Source organism: Tachypleus tridentatus, chromosome 3 (assembly GCF_004210375.1).
Source record: "Tachypleus tridentatus isolate NWPU-2018 chromosome 3, ASM421037v1, whole genome shotgun sequence".
NCBI classification, from domain to species: domain Eukaryota; kingdom Metazoa; phylum Arthropoda; class Merostomata; order Xiphosura; family Limulidae; genus Tachypleus; species Tachypleus tridentatus.
This window is the reverse complement of record NC_134827.1, coordinates 51,555,688-51,567,671: the sequence shown is the minus strand read 5'-3', so window position 1 is coordinate 51,567,671 and position 11,984 is coordinate 51,555,688. Positions and strand designations below refer to the sequence as shown.

Below are 11,984 nucleotides of genomic sequence, written 5' to 3'. Positions count from 1 at the left end.
TTTGTTGTTGTTGAACATCATGGGAAACATGTTGTCCTACTTCTTTTTATCTAAAATATCAAATAATATTAATTATTTTTATTTGTTTATTAAACTTAATTTATGCAGTTGAGCAGAAACAAAATAGACATTTGCTTGATAGAATACAAGGATATATAGTTACAGAAAGTACTGTTTATTTCAGTTGTAGGTATTGTAAGCAAAGTGTATAACTTTGCATTTTATACGTTTTGCTTAGTTTGTACACATATTAACTGCTATACGAAATTTTTCTCCATGTACATATGTTGTTACTTCAATAGATTTTTTTAAAAATATAATAAGATATACACTTTAGTAGTGAAGCAATTTTTATGAAAATATATACATTAGTACTGAAGTTAGATTGAGAATAAAACATGTTAGAAACTCCACATTTGTCCTCAAGGTTGGTTAGGAAGGTCGACTCGCAATCAGAATCTCACGACGTTCGACTCCCCGTCCTACCAAATATGTTTGTTTGTTTGTTTTGGAGTTTCGCACAAAGCTACTCGAGGGCTATCTGTGCTAGCCGTCCCTAATTTAGCAGTGTAAGACTAGAGGGAAGGTAGCTAGTCATCACTACCCATCGCCAACTCTTGGGCTACTTTTTTACCAACGAATAGTGGGATTGACCGTCACATTATAACGCCCCCACGGCTGAAAGAGCGAGCATGTTTGGCGCGACCGGGATGCGAACCCGCGACCAAATATGCTCGCCGTTTCAGTCGTGAGGGCATTATAACTAACGATCAATCTCACTATTCGTTTGTAAACAATAGCCTAATAGTTGGCGGTAGGTAGTGATGACTAAGTGCTTTTACTGTTTGTTTGTGTGAATATATCTAATATTTGTTGTGTTTTTAATCATCATAGTTTTGGAGACGCTTTTTCCGAACGCTCTTTTTCCTTCCGACTAACACGTACGTACATTTACATATATATAATAAGGTGTAGATACTGATACTTGATGTTTGATGATGTTTGGATTTTCAAAAGCCAGATTTATTGTTCTTAGTGTCTACTTTTATCAGATTCTGTCATTTGAAGAACGTCACATGCAACGCTTTGAACACCGTCTGCGTAAGTGTGATGTGTCGTTTAAAACTGTTAATTAGCTCTAAAAATGCTTTTCTGATGATACTAATGTCACTCAGTTCAACTATATAATACATAGACCAGTCTGCTACAGTAAACTGTATAATTAGTATAATTTTACTTTTTAAAAGAAACCTTTTTCAGGCCGAGCTACTACAATTTTTTGATAATTTCTAATTTTTTAGTTACGTCGAGTAATATTTGCGTTACTTTGTAATATTTATAAATCTACATTTCTTTTTGAAATTTAAAATGATTCAAAGAAATGGGTGTAGGAATGTTAAAAAGTTCATGTACACACGTCCTGCTTACTTTGAATCACTAGGCCAGTATGGTGATAACAGCTTTGGTCTAGCTCGCTACCAGCTGAAAACTGCATATCCTGTTTACGTCACATTATACAGAAGGGAGTTCGTCCATGGTTAACTAACAAACATAACTGTTCTTATCATTACAAACAGTTCTAAAAATTCTGTCATTGATTTCCAGTTTTTCAACCTGGTTTAAAATTTTTTTTTACCTATATTTGTCTTGGTTCAAAGGAACTGTCATCACGAATTGCCTCAACCTTCTCGATAAGAACGTCATAACTGATTACAGATGATTATAATAATTACAATAAGTAATAATTAATCTTGATTATAACTAACAGTCAAACTACAGAACCTTTCTATGACTACTCTGGTGATCAGTTAGTTAACCACACTGTTAATACTATTTCTGGCGTTTGATAGATTGAAAAATTCGTCTGCCAGACTCATGTAATGACATTCTTAGATAACAATCTAGACGGACAAATATAAGTTTGAAATGGTAGGCAGATGGATATAATGATGTTATGTATGATAATATTCCTGTTAGACAAATCTACTCTTGCCATATTAAATATATGATATAACGAATTTCTCTTTCATAAACGTTCCAGTAGATAATGCTAAGTTTGTTGTGGTGGTCAGGTGGATGTAATGATACTGTATATGGTAAGACTTCTGTGGAACAAACCTGCAATTGTATGGTCATTTTCTGACAAATACGAAGGTGTACACAATGACCTTTCTTATAATACAAATCAGCGTTGAAGCTGTTTATGAAATGATCCACATCGGTAAGTAGCACAAGAATCCACAATAACATTGAGTTACCCAGATCAGAAGGGTGCTGATGACGTAGACGATTTGTATCTTTCAAAACTAGGGTTTCCTTTAAAAATGTAGGATGAAGTCTTATCTTGATGTTGTCTCCCTTTAAAGATGTATAATCTCTAATACTTACATCATCAGTTTTATGTGTGTGTGAATATGAGTAAGTTATTTATAAAACTTTCAGTTTGTAAAGAAAAGTGATTAACTGACACAATTGTCATTTAAAATGAATAACAAGATAAACCATGTTTTGACACATAATGTACTAAAGTAACATAGAATCATTCCGAAAGGCAGATTAAGTTTACTCTAGTTTTTTGCATGAAAAATAAAATAATAGATTCTTGTCCAGATGAAACAAATGTGCGTCTACATACTTGTCCGTAGAATGAGTATGAAGAACACTACCATAGAGCATGTTTATACATACACGCCCCTTGTTATGTAACTGTTAACAACTGATTCGTCCACATTCCTGAGACACTAAGTTAGTAACTACTTGAGTTACCAGTCTGGTTGGTGCAAGCGCCTTATCGCTGTCTACTTGAGTAGCGTATAACCTGGTTTACAAAACAAGTTTCGTGTAAAAGTGAATCTACTCGACGACCTTTACAAGGAAAATGTGTACGTGCTGAGCCGTGCTGGGATTTCTTTTTATCACGATACGAAACGATTTATGCCGGAGTTTCTTAACAATGTTACTTGACTCTTTATAATCAAGTATTATTATCATTATTTAAGCACTCTTAACACAAGTTTGGTTTGGTTTGGTTTGAATTAAGCACAAAGCTACAAGAGAGCTGTCTGCGCCAGTCGTCCCTAATTTAGGAGTGTAAGACTATAGGAAAGGCAGCTAGTCATCACCACCCACCGCCAATGTTGGGCTACTCTTTTACCAACGAATAGTGGGATTGACCATAACATTATAACGCTCTTACGGCTGAAACGACGAGCATGTTTGGTGCGATGGGGGATCGAACCCGTCATATTCGGATTATGAGACAAGTGCTTTAGCCACCTAGCTAAGCCGGGTCATGTTAGGCTAAACACATTGTGAAATGGATGGAAATAAATATTATTATTATTACTATACTTAAGTCAATCTTGACACAAGTCTATTCTTTAACATCGATTAAAATATTTTATTCAAATAAAATGTTTTCAGTGAAATTTTATTTATTTATCAATCCATTTCGCTGTAAAATAAGCTCATCTTTTACTGAAATATCTAAGTGTTTTACACTGACAGCGAGTAATAGATGGTTTTAGGACATGTAGGTTATAAGTTTTTAGCATTCGAAATCTAACCTGTATTTGATACTCATTACCAGCTGACTCTTTTGTGATCCCTTTTTGGATTGTGTCTAAGTAACAGGATATCTCCAACACTTTCAAGAGCTGTTTTCACAGATATGATATTTTAAAAATTATACGAGCATGTTTGGTGTGACAAGGAAAAAGCAAAAGGTATAGCAACATGAAAACTGTAACTTTTTTTATATAAACTAATATTGAATATATCAGTTTATATTTTTTACATGACCTATTTATGAAACCCACTTGTTGAGAAATTTATATGCAAAAACGGCTCGTTTGGGTCGAGAAAATATTTTACATAGAAGAGCGAACAACGTTTCGACCTTCTTCGGTCATCGTCAGGTTCACAAAGAAAGAGGTAACTGACCGGAAGCTGACCACATGTTTGAAAGGGGTTGTGTAACTGGGTGTCGGAATGTAGAGGGCGGTGTTAGATGTTTGAATATATAATTTTATTTATTTTATTATATTAATATAGGTATAAAGATGTTCCTTTGTATTGGTTTATTTTAGGCTTGAGTTGTTGTATAAGTAAGGCTTCTTTAATTTTGCGTTTGTTTATGTTTGTTTCTTTATTTAGTATTTGAGAGTTTTCTATGGTTATGTTGTGTTTATTTGACTTGCAGTGTTCGAAAACGTGTGAAGGTGACTTTTTATGTTCTTTGAATCTGGTTTCCATTTTTCTACTTGTTTCTCCAATATAGAAGTTGTGGCAGTTATCACATTGTATTTTGTAAATAGTGTTGGTGTGGTGTTTGTCAGTGTAGTTTTTACATAGTATAGACCTCAGTTTTGTGCCTTGTTTTTGAATAAATTTGGTATTAACTGGAATGTCGTATTTTGTTACTAGTTTTTGCCAAAAGTTGGTTATTTGTTTGCTGATGTTAGGAATATATGGTAAACAGCAGTATATGGTTTCGTGATTTTTTGATTCGTGAGATATATTTACTTTTGTTGGTTGATTTTGCTTTCTGTCTAGGTGTTTGCGTATAATGTTTTCTACGATTTGTGGAGGAAACTTATTGATGTTGATGAAGTATTGTTTTATTTGGTCTCATTCATCGTTAATTTTATCTGGTGAGCATCGGTTTTTGGCTGTGTTTATTTGGTTTCTTAGTATGTTGAGTTTTTGTTTTGTTTCATGTGCTGAGTCCCGTGTATAGTCCAGTATGGGTGATTTTTCGGTGGATTTCTGTTTTGAATTGTGTGTCGGTTCTTGTAATTTTGAGGTTAAGATATGATATTTGATTGCTTTCTTCCTGTTCACATGTGAAGTTAATGTTGGGATGTATAGAGTTAATGTGATTGAAAAAATTAAGTATGTGTTCTGTAGATTTGAATCCCGCAACCGTGTCATCTACATATCTGTACCAGTATAGTGGTGGATGTAATGCTGTGTTAATTGCTTGTGTTTCAACTTGTGTCATAAAACTATTGGCTAGAACTGGTGATACTGGGTTGCCCATGCTTTGGCCATTTGTTTGTATATAGTTTTGGTTGTTGAACATGAAGTTTGTCTTTATCGTGGTGAATTCTATTCGGGTTGCTAACTGGTTACTGGGAATTTCTATGGATGGGTTAGGGTCTCGGATATAGAGTTCTAAGGCTATCTTGCAGGCTTCAGTGGTTGGAACTTCTCTAAAGAGGGATGTAACATCGAAACTGGCCATTAAGGCTTTATGATTAAGTTGATTTAGATTAGACTTGAAATTAAAAGAGTCTTTGATGAATGAGCTCGCTGAGGTTACATATTTGGAGAATGCCCATGCTATGTATTTACCAAGATTGTAATTAAACGATTCATATGTGGACATTATTGGTCGTAATGGACAATCTGGTTTATGAGGTTTGGGGATGCCGTATATTTGTGGTGTGCGTGAGTCGGTTTTACGTTGGTAGGAATAAAGTGTTTGTGAAATTGTGTTGGCTTTTTTCATTTGTAGTAGTAATTTGTTCAGTTGCGTCTCGTGTGTCTTTGTTGGATTTGTGTGTATTGGGTTAAATTTGTTCGTGTCTGATAGGATGTTATTCATTTTTTGGATTATTCATTCATGTTCATTATGACTATAGCGTTACCTTTTTCTGCTTTTAGAATTTTTATGTTTTTGTCTTGTTTTAGGTTTTTAATGGAATTAATGTCTCTTTTTGTAAGGTTGTTTTTTAGTTTTCTGTTTTGTGAAATTATGTTGATGGTTTTGTGAGAAAATTCTTATAAAAAATCGTTTAAGATGTTGTTTTTAGGTGTTACTGGAAAATATAAATTTGTAATTTTACCTGGGAAGTTTGGCTGTTGGATGTCAATAAAATTATCTAAGTTGTCTTCTTTCTGTTGGTTGTTTTTGGTTGTTTCCTTGTTTTTCTTTTCTGTAGAAAGTATCACAAGTCTCCTGGCTAGGTCTTCTAAACATGTTTTGATTTCTATGGTTGGAATGTGCCTAGGTGCTATTGCGAAGTTGAGTCCTTTGTTAAGTAGTTGTTTCTCGTCTGTGTTTAATTGACGGTCGGATCTGTTAATTCTGAGGTTAGTCAACGGTTTGTCGTTTTGGTGTCTTTTCTCTTGTTTGCATCTTAGTTTCTCTAGTTTTTTGTTGTGGCAGATCTTTTTGTCTCTGTCGTTCTTAGTATTGATTTGGTTTATGTTTCGTTGTATAAGTCCGTAAATCTCTGGTTTAATGCAGCATGCCAGTTGATGGTCTAGGTTCATTTTTTGTAAGTCATGTAGTTCTTTGTATTTTGTGTTCAACATGGCTTTAAGTAGTTTTTTCTGTAAATTTTGGATAATGTTTGTGTATGTATTAAAATTTTTTGAAAGTTTTACCTTTACAAAATTAGGGGTTAGTTGTTCCTTTCTAGATTGTTGAATAAAATAAATGTCATTTCTTCTATTAATAATTCGTTGGTTTAAATTTCTTAGTTTCTTAACGATCGTGTGAGCGTGTACTGTTAATAGTGGTGTACGGTATGCTAGTTCAGACATAATGGTAACAGTTAAGTACAAATACACAAAAACTTACAGTTCTCGTACAATCGCCTACTTCCCTGGAGGTGCCGGAGATCGAACCCGGGGCCTTTCGCATGCAAAGCGAACGCTCTACCACTGAGTTACACCCCCGGAAGTTCTTGTGTTTTTCTCAGTGTATTTATAATGATGAAGTTCATGTTTATTTTCACTCAAACTTCTCAGAGCAACCTGTTGAACCAATGTGAATCAAAATTTGTATTTCAACATTATGATCTGACTGATTGAACGTTGTATTGGTTGCTTTCTTCTCTTCGTATATTTCTTTCTTACTTTTATGTATTCTGATAATGTACTTTATCATACAGTTTACTTTAAAGTAATACTTATGTATATGTATGTATTTATATATCGCAGAGCCTAAAGCTCATATGACAGTCGTTTGAATATTACCTTACTTCCATAAGGAACAAAATAATGAATTAGCCTTGCTGTAAGTAACAAAGTGACCCATGGTGGTTATGATGACGATGTCTGGAACAATTGTTTTGTGGTATTCATTTTGTCATCGTCCAGACTAGCTGTGCTCCACACATTGGACACATATTTTCATTATAACAGTGAAGGTCAAATCCTATTATTTGGTCTGACAAGAAATGAAACAGGGTGGCAATATCTGCCTCCACTCTAGTTTGTCTCTTCAGACTTAGTGCAGATAGCATTGATGTAGCTTTTTGAGAAATTCAACAAATAAACAACAAGCAAGATGTCATATTTTAAATGTGTTAATTGCTTGTGTTAACAACATGTACCTCAATCACATCTGACAACTTTCTTTTTATACATTTTGTTACATTTGTCATATTTTAAATGTGTTAACAACATGTACCTCAATCACATCTGACAACTTTCTTTTTATACATTTTGTAACATTTGATGGTTTTGACTATCAGAAAGGCTGGAAAAGGATCATATAATTTTTTCTTCTGTTTTTCGGGAAATATATTTATGTCTCATATGAAAACAATTCTAGTTCTTCTTTATTTGTAGTTAAGCACAAAGCTACATTATGGATTATCTCTGTTATGCCCACCACATGTATCTAAACCCGGATTCTAGTGTTGGAAATTCGCAGTCATATCTTTGTGCCACTAGGAGACAAGAGAACATTCTAAAGATATATTAATTTTTGTTAATTTTTAATAGAAAATCCATGCCTTGTACCAGAAACACATAACTGTATGTTGTAAAAAGTTCTCTCCAGGTGTTACTACTGGAAAAGAAGTTTGACGTTTTTATCTCTAAATATTATTTTGTTTCTTTGTTTGGAAATTCTCACAAAGTTACAAAAGGGATATCGGTGTATAGTTGTCCTTAATGTTGAACCTATAGACTCTGGTTTACTTGTTTCTATTGTTACTACTTTAATACATCGATGGTCCCAAAGTATTACAAGCATTTTCGTAAGAACTCTAGTGAACAAACGCACATTTCCGTTTTATGTACCCTGAATATATTTTCTCATAAACCAAAACACAAATAAAACATTTTTTTATGCTAAAGCTAAACATAAAGTACGTTTTACAGATTAAATCCGGTAATAAACAAATATGTGATACCGAGTTAATTACGTCGAATAAGGTCGAAACGTTGTTCGCTCCTCTATTACTGCCTTCTCAACCCATTCCAGCCGTTTTTAAATACATAATTTTCTCTACAAGTGGGTTTTCTCGTCATCACGGTTCATGAATAACAGTAAAAGTACTCTTATACGTGTAAAATGTTTGGTAACGACGGATGATTTAGGCTAACTGCTCTCACTCTGATCAAGTCTAAAATAGAAGCAAACCCTACCGGTGTCTTAACTAGCCTCTGACTTGGCTATTTAACTATATGTAACAAGGGGTCCTTTTTTGAATGTGGATTTCTTTCCGAGGTATATTTGGTTAAATATACATCACATTTTTAAATTTACACAATCTCTTACTTATTTAAATCTCAATCATAAATGAGTTAAAATACTGTTTGTTTGTGTATTTCATCCGAACTGCCTCATTAGTCCCATCTCTTGGATAAAACGATTCTATATATGACATTTTATTATAAAAACATATCTTAGTCTTGAAAAAAATTCTTCTAATTTTAGATCAACGTTAAGCCGAAGCTCAACAGTAAATGATGCCATTTACTATAAACAGTTTGATAATACTATTGATTAACTATGACGCTGACATTTCTTTCTATGTGGTTTTCGCTAATTTGCATAATAAAAATATTTTCTCACACATTTGCACATCTACGTGGATTAGTAATACCTGGGTGCACACCTTCAGTGTGTAAACAACATCTCGTTGTTTAGGTTCCTTATTCTTGGTGCTATGTCGGTTACTCTTTTTTACTTTGTAGTTTCTCACTATATTTCTCATTAAAAAGATGTGTACACACGTGGATAAGTAATACCTAGGTCCACACCTTCAGTGTGGGTGCAACATCTCGGTGTTTAGGTTCTTTTTTCTTGGTGTTATGGTAGTTACTTTTCTTTACTTTGTAGTTTCTCACTATATTTCTCATTGAAAAGATGTGTACACACGTGGATAAGTAATACCTAGGTGCACACCTTCAGTGTGGGTGCAACATCTCGTAGTTTAGGTTCTTTTTTCTTGGTGCTATGTCGGTTACTCTTTTTTACTTTGTAGTTTCTCACTATATTTCTCATTAAAAAGATGTGCACACACGTGGATAAGTAATAATACCCTCATGTAGTATGTGTGCAAAATTTTAAGTTTCTAGGTTCTTTTCTCTTGGAGTTATGTGGGGTCACACACAAATCAAAAGCCTCGGCCTTTTATTATTGTGGGTCAGTTTGTTGCTATATGACAACACTTTAAAATATGTGTTTTACAGTTCACGGATTAAACATTTGATTAATTGATTCATTAAAATCGATAAATATACAACATTCATACATATATTCAATAAAACAAAATTAACGCAAAGATACAGGGTATTTTACGCTAAGCGTTTTGATGACATATGTAACTGGACTTAAGAAATCCTGAACAAACTTAGAGGCGCTCAGGTCAGATATTTTTGGCCCAAAACAGCGAGATTAATGAAATTGTAACGTAAGATAAAGAAAGCATAGAATACTTATTAGTTTTTCTGTTACTCATAATTACGATTAATTAATAACAGTTGTACTTTTTATCGGAAACTTTAACAATTGTTCATCAAGAAACAATTACATAATATATATAAATTTAGAATATCATCACATGTTACATATTATTTCAGAAGTTACCGTACACTGGGAAGGTATAAACGATTTATTTTGTTTTTCATACAAACATACAAGAGGATTATCTGTGCTAGCCGTCCCAAATTTAGCAATGTAAGACTACAGGGAAGAGAGCAAGTTATCACCATCCCACCTCATGAATTACTCTTTTAACAACGAATATTGGGCTTGACCGTCAAATTAATTGCTTGTAAATATCATGTTACGAACAAAATTAAACAATAATAAAATATTGACTCTCGAAATAAATTACCAACATGTGCACTTAACAGTACTTTTATGTCATAACAAGAGTATTCATGTCAAACGAATTCTAAAATCCATCCAGTTGTTCTCGAAAACAAATTAATACACGAACATGCTGATAAAAGGATATGTTTTCAAAATGATCATCTTATCTATAGATAACATGAAATTTAATTATTTTACACAAAAATAACCATTGGGGTGTCCCAAATGGAACTCAACTTTGGAAGCGGTGTAGATTGCTATGTATATTCATACAATTATGTTAAAAAAACCAAAATTTGTCCCTCTATGATGATTGTAAGTGAGTGAAGTATTTCATAAAATATTACAAATAATTTTATTGATTTTACTTGTACTATCGATACCATACAAAATATTATTATTGATAATATTTTTATTTTTTATTATAAGCAAGCTAAATTCTAATTTTTAACTTTATTACATGATAAAAATGCAACCTAAAAATATAATAAAATGGACCAAACCTAGATACTCATAGAGAAAAGAACTGATAAAGTTATTTTGGAGACATCTATCGATCAGCTCATGGAACATGCATCCCGATTACCACTAAGGCTGGAATCGAAGGGCGGCTTTCTTGGAATTCACTGGAGGTGACATTAATAATGTCAGTCTTTCTCGGTCAAATGTTTGAAGAATCAAATAAGAAATTATAGTACCTAAAGCTACAGTCATCAGAGAAGACATGTGAAAAATCTGAAGCTACAGTCATCAGTGAAGACATGTTATTAATCTGAAACTACAGTCATCAGTGAAGACATGTTAATAATCTGAAGCTACAGACATCAGTGAAGACATGTTAAGAATCTGAAGCTACAGACATCAGTGAAGACATGTTAAGAATCTGAAGCTACAGACATCAGTGAAGACATGTTAAGAATCTGAAGCTACAGACATCAGTAAAGACATGTTAAGAATCTGAAGCTACAGACATCAGTGAAGACATGTTAATAATCTGAAACTACAGACATCAGTGAAGACATGTTAAGAATCTGAAGCTACAGACATCAGTAAAGACATGTTAAGAATCCGAAGCTACAGACATCAGTGAAGACATGTTAAGAATCCGAAGCTACAGACATCAGTGAAGACATGTTAAGAATCTGAAGCTACAGACATCAGTAAAGACATGTTAAGAATCCGAAGCTACAGACATCAGTGAAGACATGTTAAGAATCTGAAGCTACAGACATCAGTAAAGACATGTTAAGAATCTGAAGCTACAGACATCAGTGAAGACATGTTAAGAATCTGAAGCTACAGACATCAGTGAAGACATGTTAATAATCTGAAGCTACAGACATCAGTGAAGACATGTTAAGAATTCGAAGATACAGACATCAGTGAAGACATTTTAATAATCTGAAAATACAGTCATCAGTGAAGACATGTCAAGAATCTGAAGCTACAGTCATCAGTGAAAACGTGATAATAATCTGAAACTACAGACATCAGTGAAGACATGTTAATAATCTGAAGCTACAGACATCAGATAAGACATGCTAAGAATCTGAAGCTACAGACATCAGATAAGACATGTTAATAATCTGAAGCTACAGACATCAGTGAAGACATGTTAAGAATCTGAAGCTACAGACATCAGAGAAGACATGTTAATAATCTGAAGCTACAGACATCAGATAAGACATGCTAAGAATCTGAAGCTACAGACATCAGATAAGACATGTTAATAATCTGAAGCTACAGACTTCAGATAAGACATGTTAATAATCTGAAGCTACAGACATCAGATAAGACATGTTAATAACCTGAAGTTACAGACATCAGATAAGACATGTTAATAATCTGAAGCTACAGACATCAGATAAGACATGTTAATAACCTGAAGTTACAGACATCAGATAAGACATGTCAAATAATG

The 11,984-nt window shown here is 33.5% G+C and overlaps 1 non-coding gene across 1 annotated transcript; it reads right to left on the bottom strand.

The window, feature by feature from the left end:
- Positions 1-6,615: 6,615 nt before the first annotated feature.
- TRNAA-UGC (transfer RNA alanine (anticodon UGC)) lies at positions 6,616-6,687 on the bottom strand. The gene has a single exon. It is a non-coding gene; the product is annotated as a tRNA-Ala (tRNA).
- Positions 6,688-11,984: the final 5,297 nt, after the last annotated feature.